This window comes from Rhipicephalus microplus, chromosome 5, assembly GCF_043290135.1.
Source record: "Rhipicephalus microplus isolate Deutch F79 chromosome 5, USDA_Rmic, whole genome shotgun sequence".
In the NCBI taxonomy this organism is placed as follows: Eukaryota; Metazoa; Arthropoda; class Arachnida; order Ixodida; family Ixodidae; genus Rhipicephalus; species Rhipicephalus microplus.
The window spans coordinates 149,876,241-149,897,612 of NC_134704.1; the positions used below are offsets into that span (position 1 = coordinate 149,876,241).

A 21,372-nucleotide genomic window follows, 5' to 3' on the forward strand; every position below is an offset into this window, starting at 1 on the left:
AAAAATAATGAGGAGCGGAGAGCGGTATGGCTGCATCGCATCGGCAGGAAAAACTTCGATTGTCACCGAGGGAGGCTTTGCGAGGTAAGCACTCACTACAGAACTTCTTCGCGTAGACATGCCTCCGGAAAGCTTTCAGATAAAGCTCATCCTTGATTCAGGTTCATGTTAAACAAAAGCAGCTTGAAGGTTCCGTCGACGCTTTCTCGCACGATTTCAACCACGATGACAGCTCAATCGTTTTTAGCTTGCTCGAATATTCGAATACGGCCACAACACAATTACTGTTGAATGTTTGGCGTTCGCGATTTGCTTTCTAAATGGAACCATTTGCAGCGGAAGCAATTATGCTTCTCCAGAGATCAACCACGTCTTTGACCGTTTTCCTTTTTTTTCGCTCGAACTTTGATTACCTGTAGGCAAAATTTCGGCGTTTATTGTTTTATTGTGGTTTATTGTGCTCTCAGTTTGTATTCTTTCATATTTATTTCACTTTTGCGCACTTCCATGACCGAATTTTGTGCATGCGTGTACAGCTAATATAAGAGAGTGTATGGTAAATATAATGTTGTATAGTTGTTTATTTGTGAAATGCATAGATACTTTCGTTCAAATTTCGAACATGCTTGCGAAGTTGTACACTTTCGATTAACAAAGAGAAAGGCACCTACTAAATGCAAGAAAATAATCTGGCTTTTGTGGCTGTTTGCATTTTTAACGTAACAAGCAAAATATTTTGCTTCGGCAATATCACATCAGCCAAACTGCAAAAATGCGATAGAGGATGTCGGTATTTTTCAGAAACACTTCACGATGGATCAGTATGAGCCAGCAATTCTGGCACAAACTGGGACCAAGAAACTCAAGCCAAATGCGGTTCCTTCTACATTTGCGCATCGGCCTCTTCCGAAAGAGTGCAAGCCACCCCGCAAAAGGGGGAATGAAACGGTTCCTGGTGAGGCCCCTTTGTAGTTTCTATTCCTCTCTTGTGTTGTGAATGCGATTACGTTTTGGGGTTTATATGACAATACAGTGTGTTTGGATCGCTGGCAGATAGCATAGTTGCTGCATTTATCTTTATGACCTGTGAACCTGATTAATTCGGCATCCAATTCTGTCTTACTGTGGCAGCAAACATCCCCACCCCTACACTGTACTTGCTCAACTCTTGCTTACAGCTGTATCCTTGGATGAGCCAGAAACGTCAGTGGGGAGGGTCCCGGACGCTGAACCAGTGGGCAGTTTATTTTGTGACCTTAAACTGGCACCCCATTTGAAGGAAGCATGCGTGCAACCAGGACATTTTGAAAAGATGAAAGTGGGATTTGCTTCCAGTTTGTTTAACAACGACACAGCGGCTGCACTGCGCATGCTTGTAGAAGCAAAGGACGACGAAATTAATAACACAGATGCCTTAACCACAGCGTGGTTTGTTGAGACGGTGTTTAAATGGTTTAAATTATTCTCCTCAAGAACGACAAAGCTTGCCATCAGCCACTTCGATGAACAACGGTACAAGGAGACCGTCACGTTTTTAAAAGGCATGATTAACCTTTTTGAAAAAAATCGATATCGGAACAGATGCGAAAAAATGTTGGAAGCCTATTCAAACGGGCATGGTGATGGCGACTACAACTATGTTGCATGTGCAGGAGCTGTTTTTGAATGACTTAGGGTTTGTCTATCTCTTGTTGAGCCGCTTCAGCACTGACGCTCTTGAAAACCTGTTTTCAACCTTGAGAACAAAAAATCCGATTGGAATTTCGGAGTGCCTTGAAGATTGCCACTCTTTCTTTGTTTTTGCGAGCGAGTAAGGACGGAAGTTATTATGACGCTGATGGCTTCATGCTTGCCGGAATCAACAGTGGGAAACACCAAGATGACGGAGTAGATTCCGTTCACACTCCTGACGACATGCTGGATATGGAAATTCTAGAGCAGGAGTCATTGACATACCTCGCTGGGTATGCTGTGAGGGGAGTCAAGAATGGTTTGACCTGCCAAGAATGTCAAGCTGCACTGTCTGACAGCAGTAATGCTTGCAGGCTTCAGCGGTTAAAAAGCTTCACCAAACACAAAATGACGCTGGCTATTCCATCAGCGGCAGTGTTGCAGGTTGTTGAGTTTGCAGAGGCTCACGTCAGAAAAAATGAAGTGGACTTTCGCACAAAGAAAGTTAGTGTACCAGCATTGCAGGAAAAAATAATACCTTCTTTGTTCACAGCCAATTCTTTCCCGCCATGCCGTGAACTGCCCAAGAAGATTTTACAGTTGTTTTTGCGAACAAGGATGCAGATATTAGTAAATAAGTCCAATGCTGAAGCGGAGAGGAAGCGACTGGCTTCGAAAAAGTCGGGCAGCAGGAGTGTTTCAATGAGAGATGCCGTTAAAAACGTGTCGTTAATAGTTTTGTTTATGTTTTTGCCTATTTCCTGTACACACTTAGAAATGTCACATTAGTAGACTTCAGTACCTTATGTGTATATTTGTGATCGAAAAAGAAGGTTTCTTTACAAATGTGAATGAGTTTTGTTTATGCCTTTGCCTAGTGCTTGTATATACTTAGATATGTCGAATGTATATTTTACTTCAGTGCCTTATGTGTATACCTGCGATTAAAAACGAGGGTTCCTTTACTTAAAAGTGTGCATTGAGGGTTTCAATATTTTATGATATATTTGTGTATTACTGCGAACGAGTGCATTTTGTGTTTTCTTTACGTCCGGGCGCCCCTCTCGGTTGTCTGATCTGTGTTCAGACCACGAGTTTTCTTCTGTTCTTTTTTGTATGCCTTACAGGCTATCTGATTTAATGAGAGTGTTTCACCCCTTTGTCATTTGACTTGAATGTTTTAATGAGAGATACCGTTACAAATGTGCAATGATTTTGTTTATGCTTTGCCTATTTCTTGTATACACGATGCAACGATGTGTATGTCTGTGATTGAAAAGGTTCTTCTACTTATAAGTGCGCAAGGATTGTTTCAATATTTTATCGTGTATTTGTATACGTCTGCGAACGACACCTCTTGTATTGTTTGTGCTTGGCCATGCCCGGCTGTGTCACTTACGTTCAAAGCGGGTGTTTTCTTCTCTGATTCAGTGAGTGCAAGGTTTAACGAGCCGATGCAAAGTAGGGCAATGAAGCGCGCCGTAGTGGAGGGCTCCGGATTAAGTTTTTTTCTCTTTCCTTCGCATGCTGTAGAGGCTATCTGATTTGATAGCGAAATTGTTTCGCCTTGTCGTCGCTCTACTGGAATGTTTTGCAGCGTTCGTGATCATTCGATGCTTCCCGCATTTTATTTGCGTACTCAATAAAATCTACCTTCATCCCACTAAACGTTTGTGGTATTTTATGGATGAATCGTTTACACACGTCCCATTATGGAAGCAGGCATGCATGTCCCAAATTTCAGTAGGGCTCTGTTGTTCGTGTACAAACTTGAGCTCTAAGAGCACTCATATTAACTTTTGAGGGGCTGTTCCACACTTATAAACCCAAGAAAAATTACACGAAGACCACATTTTTCTATCTTATGAAGCAGGCAACAGATTAAATCGACCATGAGTACTGCAAAGGCAGATTATAAACCCAAGAAAAATTACACAAAGCCCAGATTTTTCTATCTTGTGAAGCAGGCCCCAGATTAAATAGACGATGAGTACTGCAAAGGCAGATGGCGATAGGGCAGCATTTGGTACATTTGGTTCCCCTCAAAACGCGAGATGATAGCTAAGGCACTGGCCGATCGCACACTGTTGTTCTTACACAGTATTTGCGAGCACCGTTGTGCATTTACGCCAAGAATTGGCGCGTTTTAAGCAAGCACTTCAACGTAAGGCCCCTAGGGGCCCTACTTCAACGCGCCGCGCGACAAAACGAAACCGTCCGGCGGCGCGCTCCGCGTGAGTCGCTCCTTCATGGCGGCTGAGAGTGGCGGGCGAGGAGGAAACGGCACGGGGAAGGGAGTTACCTTTGAAAAATACAGGGGCCTTAGTCTAGCCCGGCCGTGACGGGGTGAAGACGATGACGAGGAACATTGCACGAGGGCGCTTAATTAACAACATAAAAGGAAAGTGTCCCAACCAGGAGTGACTACGGAGATTTCAGGGGCCAATGACTTGTCAACACGACAACCCAGAAAGCCCCAATGGGAAGCAAACAAGTGGAGCCCCGGAGTTTGATGCAGTGAGCAAGGTACTGGTTCGTTCGGCGAGAAGCATGTTGGAGGCAGTTGCTTGGAGGATTTCAAGCTGAATGGTAGTGCCTCCCCTCCCCCCGACCTTCGATGACAGCGTAGCTCCCAGCGACTGGTTCCCTCTCCGCAGTCTCCTGACGCCGTGAAGCTCTCACCGAGTGGTGCCCCGTCATTGGGCTGCTTCGGCGGGCTCCCAACTTTCCTATCTCCTTCTTTTTCAGTCGCTTTCCTTCTCAATCTCTTCCCCTATCTTCCTCTATTCGCTTTATCCCTCTTCATCCCCCCACCCTTACAAGGTACTGCGCCGTGTCGGCCAAGAGGCAGACAGAAATTAGGTGCCTTTTTTGTCTTCTCAAGAACCACTACCACCACCACCAGTTCGCCAGCGTCTCGGTCGTGGTTTGCCACGAGTGCCTGGCAGAAGTCAAGAGTTGGAGGAGCCTGCTTCACTTGACCTCAAGCTTCGACTGTCCACGGAGACAACGGGAAGCTACCGCAACCATGAGGTCCACTGTCGGGCGTTAGCCCTGAGTGCTTGGCCGTGGCCCCTGGTGCGCGTGTCAGAGGAGGACTGCCTAACTTCGTTGACCCTGTCTTCGTAACCTACCCGCTCCGTTGTTCCTTCATTTGAGCGTTCACCTGCTCTTCACCGGATTCCTCCGACGACGGCCTACCCGTGCACGTATCTGCTCACCATAGACGTCTTTGCAGAATACTAGCGATCACCAGTGAGAGTGTTCCGCTTATGGTTGGACTAGACTTATTTTTGCGACTGCTTAGACCATTGTACATAAGTTGTAAGATGTTTGGTTAACATAAGTATGTGTTGACTGTCTCATGTTCGTGTTTTGTTTTGATGAAGTGAGGTAAACAGAAAACAGCCTCGCCGTCTTTCTTACAAACGTTGTGGTCAATGACGCAACGAAGTCCGTCTAATTCAAATATTCCAAAGAACCACATCACAGTGCTTCAACCTGTGAGAGTATGAACGCTGAGTGCCTGAGGCCTGTTCAACTTGCTGTGCGGTGGTGGATACTTTCGCCTGCCGAGTTAAAAGTTCTTAGTTCATCGTATGTGGCTGGGTGTGTTGGTTGTACGAGAACCTCATCGCTGCGCCATTCGGTAGCTACGCGGTCGATATCCTCCGTCACGCAGCTCTGTTGGCCCACTCGTTGAGGCTGGACGGAGCGCCACAAGGTGTGTGTGCAGTGCGAAGCATTGTGCGTGTTCGTGACGGATGATTGCAGACAGTCGTCGCAAATTTCGACTCCGACCACCGACATCTTTTTCGTGGCACCGCCGTGGCCTTTGGAGACCCTGTAGCGGATTTCACGGAGTAATCGCATTCGAGGAAATGGTTAATAGAGACAAGTTTCTGGATCACATCGACGTCAATTCGAAGCTTTCGGACGAGGGGAAGGCCTAGCTTCATACCCTTTTGAAAGAATTTCAATCTTGCTTCGCGACGATGATGTCCAGCCAATCCGCCAGCAACTTCACCGTGTTTCGGCTAAAAAACGCCAGGCTATACAGACACAGGTAAAGAATATGTTTGTTGACGATGTCATTCAACTATCCAGCAGCCCGTTGTCCTCGCGAGTTGTTCTAGGGAAGAAGAAAGGCAGAATGCCGTGATTCTGTATTTATTACAGGAAGCTCAATAGCGTCACCAAAAAATACGTTTACCATATTACACGGGTAGGCAATTCTGTCGACAGGCTGCGACAGGCGAAATATTTTTCATTGATCGTTTTGAAGAGTTGCTATTCACAGATAGAGGTCGATGAGTGAGACCGAGAGAAGACAGCGTCTGTAACTCCCGATAGACTTTATGAATTCCGAGTTTCTCCTTTTGGCCCGTGTGGCTCAAGCAACAATCCAGTGCAGGATGGATACCGTTCTCGCTGCCTCGAAGTGGCAAAGCTACTTTGTATACCTAGACAATGTGGTCATCTTCCCTAAGAATTCATGAGTGTACATCTGAAGCGCCTAGGAATAGTTCTGGAAGCTATTCATTCTGCCGAACGTGCGCCAAATTCCCAGAATTGCCATTCCGGCTACGATGAGCTGAAATTTCTGAGACATGTCGTGAGTGTGGATGGAGTTCCGGATGATACAGATTCCAGACAAAACTGTAGCAGTCACCGCTTCCCCTGTTATGTAAAACAAAAAGCAGTGCGGCGTTTCCTTGGCCTGCGTGCTTATAACCGCCGGTTGATTATCAACTTCTCGACTATAGCGAACCATGTATTGTAGCATCCACAAAGCTCATCCGAGACGGTGTCTATAACGAAGGCTCGGACAGCCGATCTAGAGTAGCTGTATATTTTGTTTATTTGATCAAAATTCTATGATTTCTTATACCCTTCATCGGAATTCTGTGTCCCCGCAGTGCCGAGCTATGCCTAGCTCCACGGGTCACCTGCCTTCACCGAGTAGAATATGGGCTAGTAAACGTTTTCCTTGCCTGCTGTGCACTCCGTCTCCGGAGTGCACAGCAGGCAAGGAAAATATTTCCTCCGTAGAGATTTTTTCTATGTTTGCTAACAGGGGTAGGCGCCGTCGGCATACTGAGGAGCTTGTAGCGAAATTGCAGCGTGTATAGCTTCGTCCAGCCCAAAGCTCGCCACCACCCTCGTTTTGATCACGTGACAACTGGCAGAGCAGCTGCAAAACTGCCTCCGAGCCCAGTGTGTCGGGGAGCCTGCGCTGTGCTCAACCGTAGTAGCTGTGTAGTAGCTTCAAGTGTAAGTAGTATTTCATTCAGCGCTTCCTTTGCCATTTGATTTGAATGCAACGTAAGGTTCAAAAAAGAAAATGAAGACAGCCACCGGTTTTGTAGTGCGAAGCCACAAGGAATTCCGTAAGGATTTCTCCGAAACCATCGTCAACATCATCATAATCATCATCATCAGCCTGACTACGTCCACTGCAAGGACAAAGGCCTCTCCCGTGTTCCGCCAGTCAACTTGGTCATGTGCTTGCTGCTGCCACTTTATACTCGCAAACTTCTTAATCGCATCCACCCACCTAACTTTCTGTCTCCCCCTAACCTACTCGCTTTCTCTGCGAATGCAGTCAGTTACCTTTAACTAAGTTACCCTTAGTTGCACAAAAGAAGTCATCCCTCTCAGACAACCCTGGGGAGGGGGAGGCCTTGCCGGGAGAGACGTACGGATGATGATGGGTTGATGAGATACGTGAGACTCTGAGACAAAGCGCATGCGGGCGCCGCGTCTCCTTCCTATTTGACAACGGCAATGTACAGACAGACATACCGAAAATTCTGCTTCGCAGTACCGCAAGAAAAACTATCGTCTTTGAAAAATGCTTTTGTTAGCGAAAGTGCTGCCTGCATGGTGTGCAGCCAGACAGAGCATGGTTCTAGCAAATTTAGTTCTAAATAATATTTGTGGTTTAACGGCTCAAAACTGAGATATAGTTGAGGAATGCCGTAGCAGAGGGCTACAGAAATATTGAAAATCCGGCGTCCTTTAACTGGCACTGGCATCGCAGCATATACACATTACACAAACCTCTAGCGTTTCATGTTTGTCAAAATGTGACCACCGCGAACGGGATCACTACCGCGACCTTCGAGTCAGCAGCCGAGCAAAATAACCACTACATCGCTGCGGTGGACAGAGAACTTGGTTCTCATTGGTGGTTAAAGAGAAAGTAGTGGTCGTGCACACACGTAGTTATAATCGTATCAGGGTGCTCACAATATGCATCTTCGCGAGACCTATCTTAGGCACCACAGTCTTTCTACTGCTCTAAGGGGTAAGCGTAATAGAGTTTAATAACACATTCGAAAATAACACTCAAAGGTTACAAGCATATTTTCGTCGATGCAGAACTGGAGTTGGTTCCATGACAGAGCTTCTCAACCACAAGGGTGACCCTGTAAGAAATGAAAACGAGGTACATGTCCAAAACTCTGGCTGTCTCCAAATCCCTATACGTTAGCATAACTTGTCGGCAGCAGCTGCAAGTGAAGCACGTAGTACTTTCATGTAAACTACAGAGCGTAAAGGCACACTGAAGTGGTTTTGACCAGTTTGAACAGACACATTGAGCCGGTAAAGCAAGTCCTCAGGACTGTTTGCAGACCTATTCAAGCTCTCTGCATCAAGTGAGTTATTTCTTCAAACTTGCGAATCACCACAAGTGGCAGCAGCGCAGGCCAAGGTAGTTTTTTTTCAATTTCCTATTTCCAAATATACTTAACATTACTACGTAGCACTGACGACCGATCTGTTTAGATATGTCCAATATGCAACGCTGAACTTCCGGTGGACAGCGAGCATCGCCAGCACGTGCTCCATATTGAAGTGAGATGCGCTACCATGCTTATCTCGAGGTTTCCTTTCACGGACATCACGAACTGCCCTAGCCTCGTCATGTGCTGCAAATCTAGTGGTTCGTACGACGTCTTGCAAGGCATGAAGACAAATAGTCAGGAGAGTTATCTTGTCGGTGCCGCGAGTGTTCGACTCTCGCTGTCCCATCAGCACGAGTAACCACGTGTCTGTGGCTGTGACTTCAAGCTTCAAGGCCAGGAGGTGCAACCACATTGGCCGAGTTTACGTTCATCAGTCTTCCTTCTGAGATACTTTCATGACTGTATTGTGATAGCACTTATATTGACACTGTAGAGCGGGTTCGTGTCATCGGCGTCACCGTGCCGTTCTCTCCCTATATATATATATATATATATATATATATATATATATATATATATATATATATATATATATATATATATATATATATATATATATATATATATATATATATATATATATATATATATATATATACAAGCAGATACACGTACAAAATAGCAATACTTGTATGCCTCACGTTTCAGCTGTGGCACGGCCTGAAACATGAACTATAGAAGTATTGCTTTCTCGTGCATGTACCCGTTTTTTTTTTCGTATACGTGCCAAACCCCCTGAACTTTCCTGCTGACTCACCAGAATATCGGCTTCTGTGCGCAGTTCCTGCGCATTAAGCTAATGGATCAGTCTCTGTAATTGTCTCCTGATGAGTATGATTTAATACGGCGATACCTTCATTGGATGTAGTACCTGCAAGTATAGCATAACACAGGGTTTGGCCACGCCACTATGAATGTAACAATTGTATGCACTTAGCGGCGTCATACCACCAAAGCATTAACGCAACCACGATACTATACGGTACAGAAACATGCTTAGTTTTATTTGTCATTGACTTAAGAACGTCTAATTTTTATATATAGAAAATACCTTTAAGCGTTCTTCTTGAAAGCCTATAGTGTGTTATAATGTGTAATATAGTGTGTAAAAAAAAAACGCCAGGCCTGCGCGAAAGGCGCAGCACAGTCACGACAAAAGCTAAAAAAGTGGCCTTTCAGGGCCTTTTTTAAACACTCATTAAGTAACTGCTGCAAGCACACTTGCTTGATTCCCACTATGGCATTATTAATAAACATTTTAGGGTATGATAGGCCGGCATTCGCTATGCTGTTTTTCATCAATCTTCTGAGAAGCGTAGTATCCGCGAAACTATTGCCATGAATTCTGTGCCAATCGTTCATGCAGTGGCTGACGACGATGAGAAAATATGCCTGAAGTAGGTATGCGCCACATTTATTAGCTGAACAGAAACCAGCTTTCACAAAGAGTTGGAGCATTGGACGACCAACTCGTTACGCTATTCGCATTGTGCGACCACTGCTTGTTCTTTCACTGTTTTAAAACGTTTTATAAGTTGTTTTACCACGATTGCTTTCCCGACATCAAGCCTGCCTAAATCAAGTCTGCCAGCAAGTCCCAAGCACCGGCGTAGCTCAGTGGTATAATACTGGACTGGCAATCAGCGGACCCGGGCTCGAGCCCCGCTGTGTTATTGGTACCAGGTTATTTTCTTTTAATTTCGCGCGAAGTGGTTACGGACACCGGCAGCGGCGGTGGCGGACAACTGCGGCGCTGCGCGAGATCCGAGTTGTGATCTTATAATAGCTTTCGATGTAATACAGAGAATGACATGTATCGGTCTCGGCATTTCTCTTCTGATGAGCAAACACGACAACATATTCGTTTGGTGTAGTACCGGCAAATGTATTATCGTCGAAAAATACAGGCCCATCTCACTAACAGCAATTTGCTGTAAGTTATTTGAGCACATCATATACAGTGAAACAGTTAAACACCTAGAGTCAACCAACTTCCTCACTCTATCTCAGTATGGTTTCAGAAATAGATGCTCATGCGTAACTCAACTAATCGAATTTCAGCATTATATCGCACAATCTATAGACAGTGGTGCTCAAGTAGATGCAGTGTTCCTCGACTTCCGGAAAGCCTTCGATACCGTCCCACACAATCTATTAGAATTCGCAATGCTCTCTGCAAACATAAACTTTAAAGTTATCAATTGGGTAAAGAACTATCTAAGCGATCGACAGCAGAACGTAGTGCTTAACGGATCGAAATCATCTGCGGTAACCGTTACGTCCGGTGTACCACAGGAGAGCGTATTAGGACTTTGCTTTTCCTGATTCATATTATTAGCATAGTCGATGGTATTACCTCTCCCATTAGGTTATTCGCAGATGATTGTGTAGTGTTTAGAGTGATTAAATCGCACAAGGATGCTGAAATTCTGCAGCATGGTCTGTACCGAATATCAACGTGGTACCAAAAATGGAAAATGAGTCTAAACGACCGTAAATTTTGCTGTGTATCATTAACCAACCGGATTAGTAAACCAGACACAACATACAAAATAAATAATTAAATAATTAGCAATGATTTCTATTATAAGTATCTGGGCGTCTATTTTTCCGAAAATTTCAAGTGGAATAAACACATTGACATAACTGTGACCAAGGCAGGCCGGATGATATACTTAATACCCAGAAATTTTAGGCAAGCTGCACAGACCGTGAAACAAACCCTTTATCTCATGTATGTAAGACCTATTCTAGAGTATGCTTGCGTAATCTGGGATCCCCATCAGCAATACTTGGTTGACGCATTGAAAAAAGTTCAAAACCAAGCAGCCAGATTTGTTAGCAACAACTATAATTCCTTTGCAAGCATCACAGAAATGAAACGAGCATTGAAATGGGAGACACTGATGGTAAGGAGGCAGAAACTGAGGCCTAAATTTCTTCATTGTATATATTATAATGGAAATGCAATTAGCCCTCTGGATTATCTGTTCACACCAACGTACGTCTCTAATCGTCAAGACCATTCACGAAAAATATTAGAATACCAGTACAAAACCCACTCTTTTGGTAGTTCTTTTTTCATAAAAACAATACAGGGATGGAACCATCTACCGGATGATCTCGACAATGAAACTGATAATGAATCCTTTTTTTTCTTCCTTGTAACAACTCCTACAATATCACTGCCACTAAGAATGGTTTGCTGTCTCAAAACGTGTGGGTGTTTACAAATGCACGACTGTGACGTTGTTTTCGCTCACCAATATTCGAGTGTTTTTTTTTCTTCTCCTAAAATATTTTGAGTGCTGTTTTATTTGTTGAATCTATTGTTTCGATTGAAAACTATGTAGTCAAATTATTATGTGTACCTCCCCTACGTAATGCCTCACGACGATGTAGGTGAAATGTAAATAAAGATAAATAAATAAATAAATAAATAAATTAAACGTAGAGTGAGCACACGTCTTCTATATATCATCGACTTCGGATCATCTCACTTTTATGTATATTAGTCTTTACACGTTCATACGCAAACCTAGTTGAGTGTTACAAGTTAATACCTGAGTCAGTCTCTGTGAGTGCCTCCAGATGAGTGATATTTAACACGACAACCTCATTGAGTGTAGTATCTGCAAATGTAAAACTTGGTGAAGTGACGTCACTTATTTATAATTGGCTCTACAAATCTCATGTGCCTTTGTACACGAGGTATTCAGACCTTCCTCTCGTAACCTTGTTGAGTAGTGAAGGTTAACACCTGAACACATCCCTGTTATTGCCTTGTGATAAGTAATATTTAATACAAAAACCTCTTCATTGTGTGTAAGCTGAAAATGATAACACAAGATGAGGTGCCGTGACTTATTTGTCATTAAATCTAGATCTAATTTTTGTATGCAAAATAGGTATTTAGAACGCCCTGTTTAGAAAAAATTACTGTCACAAACGTCAGTAACATTCAACACAACATTTTCTTCTTGGGCATACAATAACGATGATGACAAAACAGACGCCATATGCATGAACATGGATATGAGATGACGTTAAAAGAACATGTACAACCGATGGTTTACACAAACACAGCCACAAAAAACACTTCAAGGTGAACAAGTCCTCTAGAAACCCTATACAGTGGTCCATATGAATACCTGAATCAGTCGCCGTAATTGCCTCCTGATGAGTAATATTTAAAACATCAACTTCTTCATTTATTGTAGTATCTGCAAATGTAGGATAACAGAGCGTGAGGTAACGTCACTTATTTGTCATTCACTCCCGAACATCAAATTTGTTTATAATCTACAAAACGTCGTTAGACGTTTCTGTAGGAATCTCATAGGTTTTTATAGGTTAATACCTGTATCAGTCTCTGTTATTGTCACCTTGTGAGTTATACTTAAATCGGCAAATTCCTCGTTGGGCGTAGTATCTGCAAATGCAGTATAACAGAGTGTGAGGCAACGTCCCTTATTTTTCATTGACTCTAGAACATCTAATACTTTAATCTACAAAGGTCTTTAGACGTTCCTTCAGGAAGCTTATAGGTTTTTATAGGTTAATACCTGTATCAGACTATGTAAAGATCGCCTGGTGAGTTATACTTAAATCAGCAACTTCCTTATTGGGCGTAGTATCTACTGATGTAGTATAAGAGGGGGTGAGGCGACGTCACTTATTTGTCATTTACTCAAGTCCATCAATCTTTCATAATCTACAAAAGATCTTTAGACGTTTCTCCAGGAAGCCTATAGGTTTTAGAAGTTAATACCTGTATCAGTCTCTGTAATTGTCGCCTGGTGAGTTATACTGAAATCGGAAGCTTCCTCATTGGGCGTAGTATCTGTAAATGCAATATAAGAGAGGGTGCGGCGACGTCCCTTATTTGTCATTGACTCTAGAACATCTAATATTTTAATCTGCGAAAGGTCTTTAAACATTTCTCTAGGAAGCTGATAGGTTTTTACAGCCTAATGTCTGTATCAGTCTTTGTAATTGTCGCCTGGAGAGTTATATTTAAATCGGCAACTTCCTCATTGGCCGTAGTATCTGCAAATGCAGTATAACAGAGGGTGATGCGACGTCACTTATTGGTCATTGACTCTAGAACATCTAATTTTTTAATCTACAAAATGTCTTTAGGCGTTTTTCCGGGAAGCTTATTGGTTTTTATAGGTTAATAGCTGTATCAGTCTCTCTAATTGTTCCCTTGTGAGTTATATTTATATTGACAACTTAATCATTGGATGTCATACCTGCAAATGTAGCCTAACACAGGGTGGAGTTACTACACCACAACTGCGAGAATCTATCACGCTGAGCGGTAGCATACCAGCAATGCGTTAAAGGAACTGCTATTGTGTAGGAGTAGGCTTTCGCATTCGTAATTGACTCTAACAAATCGCATTTTTGTACTATGTAAAGATCTTTAGAAGTTCCTCTAGCAAGCTTATGGATTGCTGTAAGTCAATACATCTTGACCACCTATTCATTAGAAAGGACGCACACAGCATTCAATTCGTACCCCTATGGAGTTGAAAAGTATGCTGATGACAGGCTGGATTAGCGCGAATGAAGGCACTGATAATACACTAATAATTTTGCTGGCTACCGGTCTTAGAATGGATACTCATACACTCGTGTATTTTGTTTTTGACTATAGAAATAATCGTCCTCAGTATCGCACATCTGTTATTTGAGTGTCACACGCGCCGAAAACCGTGAACGACAAGCGTGGTATCATTGCGATAGCATTCTTGATAAGAAAGTAGCGAGAACTTAGTTATTTGAAAGCATTCCTAATCAATCCAGATGAATTTCATTGTAGGCAAGAACCCACCTATTACTTCATCCTTAATTGAGAGTGTAAACCGTCAATTTTTAGGAAAGGAAACACGTGAAAGCGTGGCCCGCTTGTTCCAGCAGAGCCTTGCAGCGCCTTTAAGCGAGAGCAACTACAGCCTTTTTTTTTCGCGTTATCTAGCGCTGAGAAAAACAACGAGTCATTGGTGGTATGTAACTGGCTGCAAGATTGCAACCCCCTCCACCTTCAAGGCAATTAAAGGCCCAACAATATGCACATGATTTTCTAGCGGCAGCGACAAGCGGCAGGATTTGCTGTCGCGGAGGCCCGTCAGTTGCCGCCATTTGTCGCGTCGCGCGCTTCTGGAAAACTAGAAATGATCGCTTGACGCCCTGAAGCTAGCACGGTAATTTCCGACAACAAGGCTGCGCCCCTGCTCCCCACTTCGGTTGCATTGTGCTCTCAATGCTTGTTATCCGCGCGTACCTCAAGGAATGCAAGGGGTTGACTAGATTTTTTTTATTATAATCTCATGCGGAAAGTGAAAGGGTGGCCATACTTTGTCGTGAATCTCGTTATTTAATGTTTGTTTTGATGTTTCGACAGTAGCTTGTGAAATTATGGTCGCTTGCTGCAATGGGATATCGTCCCGTGAAGTGCGTCGTAGCCGTCGTAGCGTACGATTTTGGGCACCCTGCGGCCGGTGAAACCGAATACTGCGAAAAAGGGTCGTGTAATAAATTCGTGGCTTCTTTATTGCACACTTGACGGTAATAAGTTTGGCCTGTTGTCACCGACCAATTTTTAAACTTCTATTTGTAATTTATGGGTATGCAGGTGGTAGCTTTCCTTCAAGCAACAATGGCGCTTCGTCACCGACATACGGTTGCAGCTGTCGCGACGCGACGAAGCAAGTTTGTTGCTGCCGCTTGTTGCTATCGCTAGAAAAGTGCGTGCATGTGCTTTGGCCGTTACACTTCGGCCGATTTAGAGCAATTGAAGCGACATCAGTGCACTCGGGTGAACTTTCAATGGTGGTTTCCGGTTTCGAAATTTTCCATCGAATGCAGTGGAAAACGTTTTTCTGAGTAGAACCTCAGTTAGCCCAGAACGCGTCACTTGTCTTTACAAATTAAGCCTACGATTCATCCATTGAAGTCATGCGTACTGATTTCCGTTGGGGTCGTGATGAGAGCACTAAATTATGCTGCACAGCAAACAGAAGGAGAAAACGTGTTGTCATGCTTGTAAAATTTTCATTGGTATATATATTTGCAATTTGAGTTAGAAGAGTATGATTGATGTTTTATTCGCGAATTTCGCTTGTTGGCATTCATTTGTGTCATATATCTATGCTTCATGCATAGCAGTTAATTAAGCTCGTTTTGCTTATGGTGAATTAGAAAGATCTCTAGTCACTTGCAGCCGCGCTAGCTGGGATGACTGTTTTCTGTCAATATAAAAAAATATTCGCCAATGCTTGACCGACACTATAACTTCAAATGATGTAAGAATGAACTCATTGATGGTGAAACGTCGTGAAAAACAGCACATGGTCCCATCGTCTTCCTTAGTTCATGTATTTATTGTGCGCCACAAGTTCTCACCAGCAATCTAGCAACGCTTGTCTCCGAGCCATAACTGTTTACTTTTTTTTTTTGCCAACAGACGACGATGAAAGCGAACGTATTTTCTTTTGCTGTCGTTTGATCGTGCTATAGGCAGCCGCCGCAGAACGCACGCCACGCGTTCGCGTGTTCCCTTCCACAAAGGACGACAGTGTATAGTACCCACGGGTTGAAACAGGACACTCGGAGCGTGCGCCTGCTGGTGGATGTGCCACCGCTCATGAGGGCTCGTGGAACCAAGGTGTTGCATTGTGGTATAGAGTGAGGGCGAGAACACCTACCGAGCAGGATTACTCCTTCCGGTTGCTAAAGAGTCGGCAAGTGCACACCGCCAGCATATATGGCTCTGCAAGACTCGCGACATCGTTTTATGTGGCATGAAGACAGGCTTGCGGCTCACTTTTTCATGTCGTGACTGAAACAACTATGGTTTTAGAGGTACGTCGTTTGACCTATTCTCAAGTTATTTTTGTGACCGGTACCAGATAGTTCGCATTAACAATATACGTTCTTTGCCTCAACGTATAGAAACTGGTGTTCCACTAGGATCCGTCCTTGGGCCCTTATTCTTCTCCATGTATATAAACGATCTGCCATTATCCTTACATTGCTCGGACGTTCTGATGCACGCTGATGACACAGCTATAATTATTACAGGTAACAATATCCAGGAAGTTGAATCTAAAACAAACTCGGAGTTATCAGGAATTTTCAAATGGTTTTGTGCCAACAAATTAACAATTAATACCAAGAAAACTAAATATACAATTTTTTATTCTCGTAACAAGACCGTAAATGTTAACTCCATCAATGTAGCTATCGACAACCACTCTCTTCTTTATGCAACCTCGTACAAGTACCTTGGCGTTTACTTCGATAACCACTTAAACTTGCAAAACCACATAACGGAAGTTTGCACTAGGTTGGCGTCCGGATGCTACGCCTTACTGCAGGCCCGTAACTACTTAGATCGAGACATTTTACGAACATTTTACTTCGCATTCATTCACTCTTACATTACATACTGCATTGAATCTTGGGGATGGACTTATAGGACTTACCTAGAACCTATTCGAATATTACAGAAATGATCTCTAAAAACAATAACATACTCTAAGCATGATCATCCGAGTAAACCACTGTTTAAAGACATGCAAATTTTACCTTTTGATGCATTGCGTTAAGCAAAGACAGCCTGCTGCGTAAATAATATTATACGGCACAACAACTCTTTTGATGCATCCTTGTTCTACACTACTTCTCGGCGCACTAGAAATGCTGCGTCTGGTAACTTCTATCTGCCCACCACAAAACAACGCGTATGGAGAGCGTCAGTTGCCGTTTATAGGAGCAAAAATATGGAACAGGTTGCCACCTGAAATAAAGAAAGTTCAAAATTTTAACACTTCTATAAAAAGTTTTTATCTAAGCTTGAATGATGCGAGCTAACTTTGCGATTTTTTTGTTTCCTGACATGTCGTGTTGCAGTCACAAAAACATCATACGAGCTGGATGGTTATTTGGTGTGTACACTTTTCAAAATGCGTGCCGCTGTTCTAGATTGTGAATCTTGTTGGGACCTAGCAACGAATGTCGTATTTGTATTGCATTTGGGAATACGTATACTGGTATTGTTGACTACTTAATATGTCTCTGAGTTGTCTTGTTTATGTTATTATGTACGCTTTAGTGATTTGCTTGCGTTGGTGCACCTTTTGACACTATTGCGATTATAAATTTTATTGTCGTTTGGCACGAAGATTGCATGCTAAAAAATGCTTGTAATAGTACTGTACAACACCCTATGTTTCTGAGTGTTAGTTTCTTTTTTATGTAACAGTAAGCCTGCATCACTGTATACGTTTCCTTTTTAGACCCAGGACTAGCCTTTAGCTACGGGTCCAAGCAGTATGATGATCATTTGTGTTGTATGATTCAACAAATAAAGAAAATAAAAAATAAACCACCAAGTAAACTTTCTGTGCTTCAATGCACATTTTTATCTTGTATATGAACGCACGCAAGACTTTATCTTCTAGCTTAATCCTGCGTCGTACTTGAACAGTGTGCGTACAGTATCGCCGTGCGTAAAACGAGAAGGCCGTCTACTGGCGCCGAAGTAGTGCGTAGCTGCGAGCCACTTCAGTCGACATGCCAATGGGCGCGAGCCTTGCAGCGCCATGCTGGCAGTGTGCATTTCGTGAACTAAATGTCAACTCTTCAGCAACCGGAATGAGTAATCATGCGCTGTAGGTGTTCTCACCATCACGCTATACCACAACGCATAACCTAGGTTTCACGAGCACCCAGGAGCGACGGCACATGTACCGGCGGCCACACGCTCCGAGTGTCCTGTTTCAACCCATGGGTACTGTACACTGTCGTCCTTTATGAAAGGGAATATGCGAACGTGTCACAGAACGTGTGGCCTGCGCTTTGCGGAGGCCGCCTACAGCACCACCAACCGACAGCAAAAGAAAACACGTTTGCTTTCAGCGTCATCTGTTGCAAAAAAAAAAGTAGCGAGTTATGGCTCATAGACAAGCGCTGCTAGATTGCACTGCCTCTTTGCTCAGGACTGCAATGCGTAGTCCGCTGCCAACATATCAAACGTTGTGCGCGACCACGGTGCAGGCTGCAGTAATTGCCCGATATCGCTCGCCGTGCTAGCGGTGAGGAAACGTAATCTAGCAGCGTTTGTCTACCGGCCATGACTCGTTATCTTGCTTGGCCATAGATGACGCCAAAAGCTAAAGTGCTTTCTTCACTCTTCGGTTGATGGTGCTGTAGGCAGCCGCCGCAGAACTTGGGCCAGACGTTAGCGTGTTCCCTTTCATAAAGAACGACAGTGAACATGCCTATAAAAAGGAGGGACATGGGAAAGACGACCCGCACAGGTGTTGTTCTCGGTTGACTACGGAGTACGAAGACAGGTCATCGTAGCTGCAGCAGATTAAACCCTTGGACCAGAGGGCCAAAACCATGAAGGACCTTGGACTTAAGGAGTCAAATAACTGCAAACCTGCGCCTCATCGAAGCGAGTCTCTTGAAGAGAGTCACCGGCAGAAACTCCGCTGCATAGGTAACTGAACCAAAGCAAGTGTCTTCTGTTTGCCAAGAACCACGAGGGCTGGACAGCCATGGAGTGTAAGCACTGATGTTTTCCTATGAGGATTCATTCACGACCCCTTGAAACCAAATGAAGAGTTTGGCCCCTCTAAATTGCCAGTAGGTAACGTTTCTCGTTTATGTTAACTATACCGCTGAAACAAATTTTAACAAAATTCAACTTAGGAATGACCATGAGCTTATATATGATGCGAAAAGAGACAATGGTTGCTCTAGCGCACGCTTGAAGGCGCTGCAAGCAGCCACCTGAACAGGCAGGCCATGCGCTCACGTGTTCCTTTTGATAAAAATTAACAGTGTACACGAAGTAAGAGGTCGCTTCTTCGAGCTCAAACTTGTAATACATGTATTCACTGTTGCATAACTTACTGGTCGATGTGGTGTCTTGTGCTGTTGAGAAAGTTAGCAGAGTAGAGACGTCACCTGCAACGAAATTCAAGTTTCCAGTCTTGAAATCACTCGCAGTGTTTCCATTTGAAAAAAAAAAACATTCGTAGTCGGCCTCACGCGTGATCTACTCAAATTTGAGCTTTGCGAAAGAGAGAAAAAATTGATTGCTTCTGCTAGAAAACCAGTGCGACTTCGTTATGGTTCAAGCTCGTCATTGAATTAGGCATTCAACATCAATAACCACCACAACAACAACAGCGAAAACAACAACAACAACAATGTTATTATTATTGTGACATTATGTGCTAAGGCATGTTGCCTGCTTTCGTGGTCAGGAATCAGCATGGAAGCAGCGCTGCAGGACAGGGGCCAATAAAAAACACGTACACAGCGCTAACTCTAAAGGAACACAAAAGTGAAACAATTCATTGGTTTAAATTGATAACTTGTACTTCTAAAACTGTAATGTTAATTTCACCACCACAAGTTTAGTAATTCAAAAAACAAATCTGTCAAATTTCACTTCTAAACTTCTCGAGGAAGTTGCCCCCAGTGACGTTACGGAGTTCAAAATGTATTTTTCGTGGTTTTCCGAGATTTACCGGAATAAAAGGTTCCTGAAACTTTGTTAAATATATGGCCTCTTCAGGAAACACGTAATCCCTTCACTCCCATTTTTGCATCAGTTCGGGAATGCGCTGACACTTCACCCCTCTTTATGAAAAACTGAGCGTCATAATTTGTTGACCATCTGAATTAAGTACTTGAACTTTTTGAAAACGGTGCAGAAATTACATGAACAAAAGAAGATAGGAGGACACACAGACAGCGCTGACCGCTGCCTTTTTTCTTGTCTGCTTTTTACTTATACTGTGCAGGCCCTTTTTTGCGCGGTTTTTTAGCTTTCCAAGAACTATTACCAACTAGTCAAATAGCATTTTTTCTACAATCTTGAGTACACCTATAATCATAGACTCTGTATCGAGCTGGCGGACAATGAGTCTGGAGAATGAAAGAACTTCATTAAGGGCTGCAAACAAAGGGTAATGAGCTCGATGGATAGCACCCCAAGTCCAGGGCTCCACTGGCTGCTGCCACCTGCCTGACGTGGCCCAAGAACGCAAGCTGCACCTCTGGGTCACAGTTGGGAAGCTTCAGTGTCTCCCACTGCTCGAAAGTATTAAAAACACTGTAGTAACCAAGAAAGACATCTGAATTTGGTGGTCGGTTTTGTCATCTCCGCAAAATGGGATAGAGCGATGGTGAGCCACTGCACCACGGGCAGATGGAAAAAATTTGGTGAACCTTAGCAGTTTCAGAAGGACACCTGTTTCAGCGGATCCTAGCAGTGAGGCACGCGACAAAAATGCAGCGCCCCCTACAAATCACTAGTAGGGGAGGGAGACAGGACGTAGAGGAGACCTGAGAGCTGAACCAGACGTCTCGTACTTGCGGATCATGAACTGATGATTGAATGAACTCACTAGCATCCGAGAGAGTGTATAATAGCCAGACACTGACGGCCACCATGACCAGGACTGGCACCATGATGATTATGAGCGCCAGGACGGCGTGCTTCGCGCTGCGCTCGGCTTCGTCGTCGTTCCTGCAGTGGCGCATGCGCAATATGAAGTGAAGCTTACGTAGAAACTACCACTGTTACTCATGAATGATAATCAGGCTCACGAGACACTCGTGTTGAGAACTAATGACGTTTGCCTTAAAACCAGGAAGGTAGCAGCTGATAATTAAGGCTTGCGTGGATTCGTGTTTTCTCGGGTGGTTCATATTAAATTTTATCATAGCGAATAATTAACTACAGGAGGGGGCACGCTAAACAAAAATTTCAAATAGTATAATTATTGTTTGTGGCTAAAGTCCCAAAACCATGCACCATAGTATTAAAAGTGATTTCACTTTACCAACTTAAAAACGTTTCGTTCTAATAAGCAAGCCAGTTTCTCTCACCAATCACTGTGTAATCTCGTTAATACCTGTT

At 43.5% G+C, this 21,372-nt stretch overlaps 1 long non-coding RNA gene across 1 annotated transcript; it reads right to left on the reverse strand.

Annotated features, from left to right (window-relative positions):
* Positions 1 to 9,192: 9,192 nt before the first annotated feature.
* LOC142817412 (uncharacterized) lies at positions 9,193 to 19,400 on the reverse strand. Its single transcript, XR_012895218.1, has 4 exons — positions 19,353 to 19,400; positions 12,784 to 12,855; positions 12,575 to 12,646; positions 9,193 to 9,294 (listed from the first exon to the last, which is right to left on the reverse strand). It is a non-coding gene; the product is annotated as an uncharacterized LOC142817412 (long non-coding RNA).
* Positions 19,401 to 21,372: the final 1,972 nt, after the last annotated feature.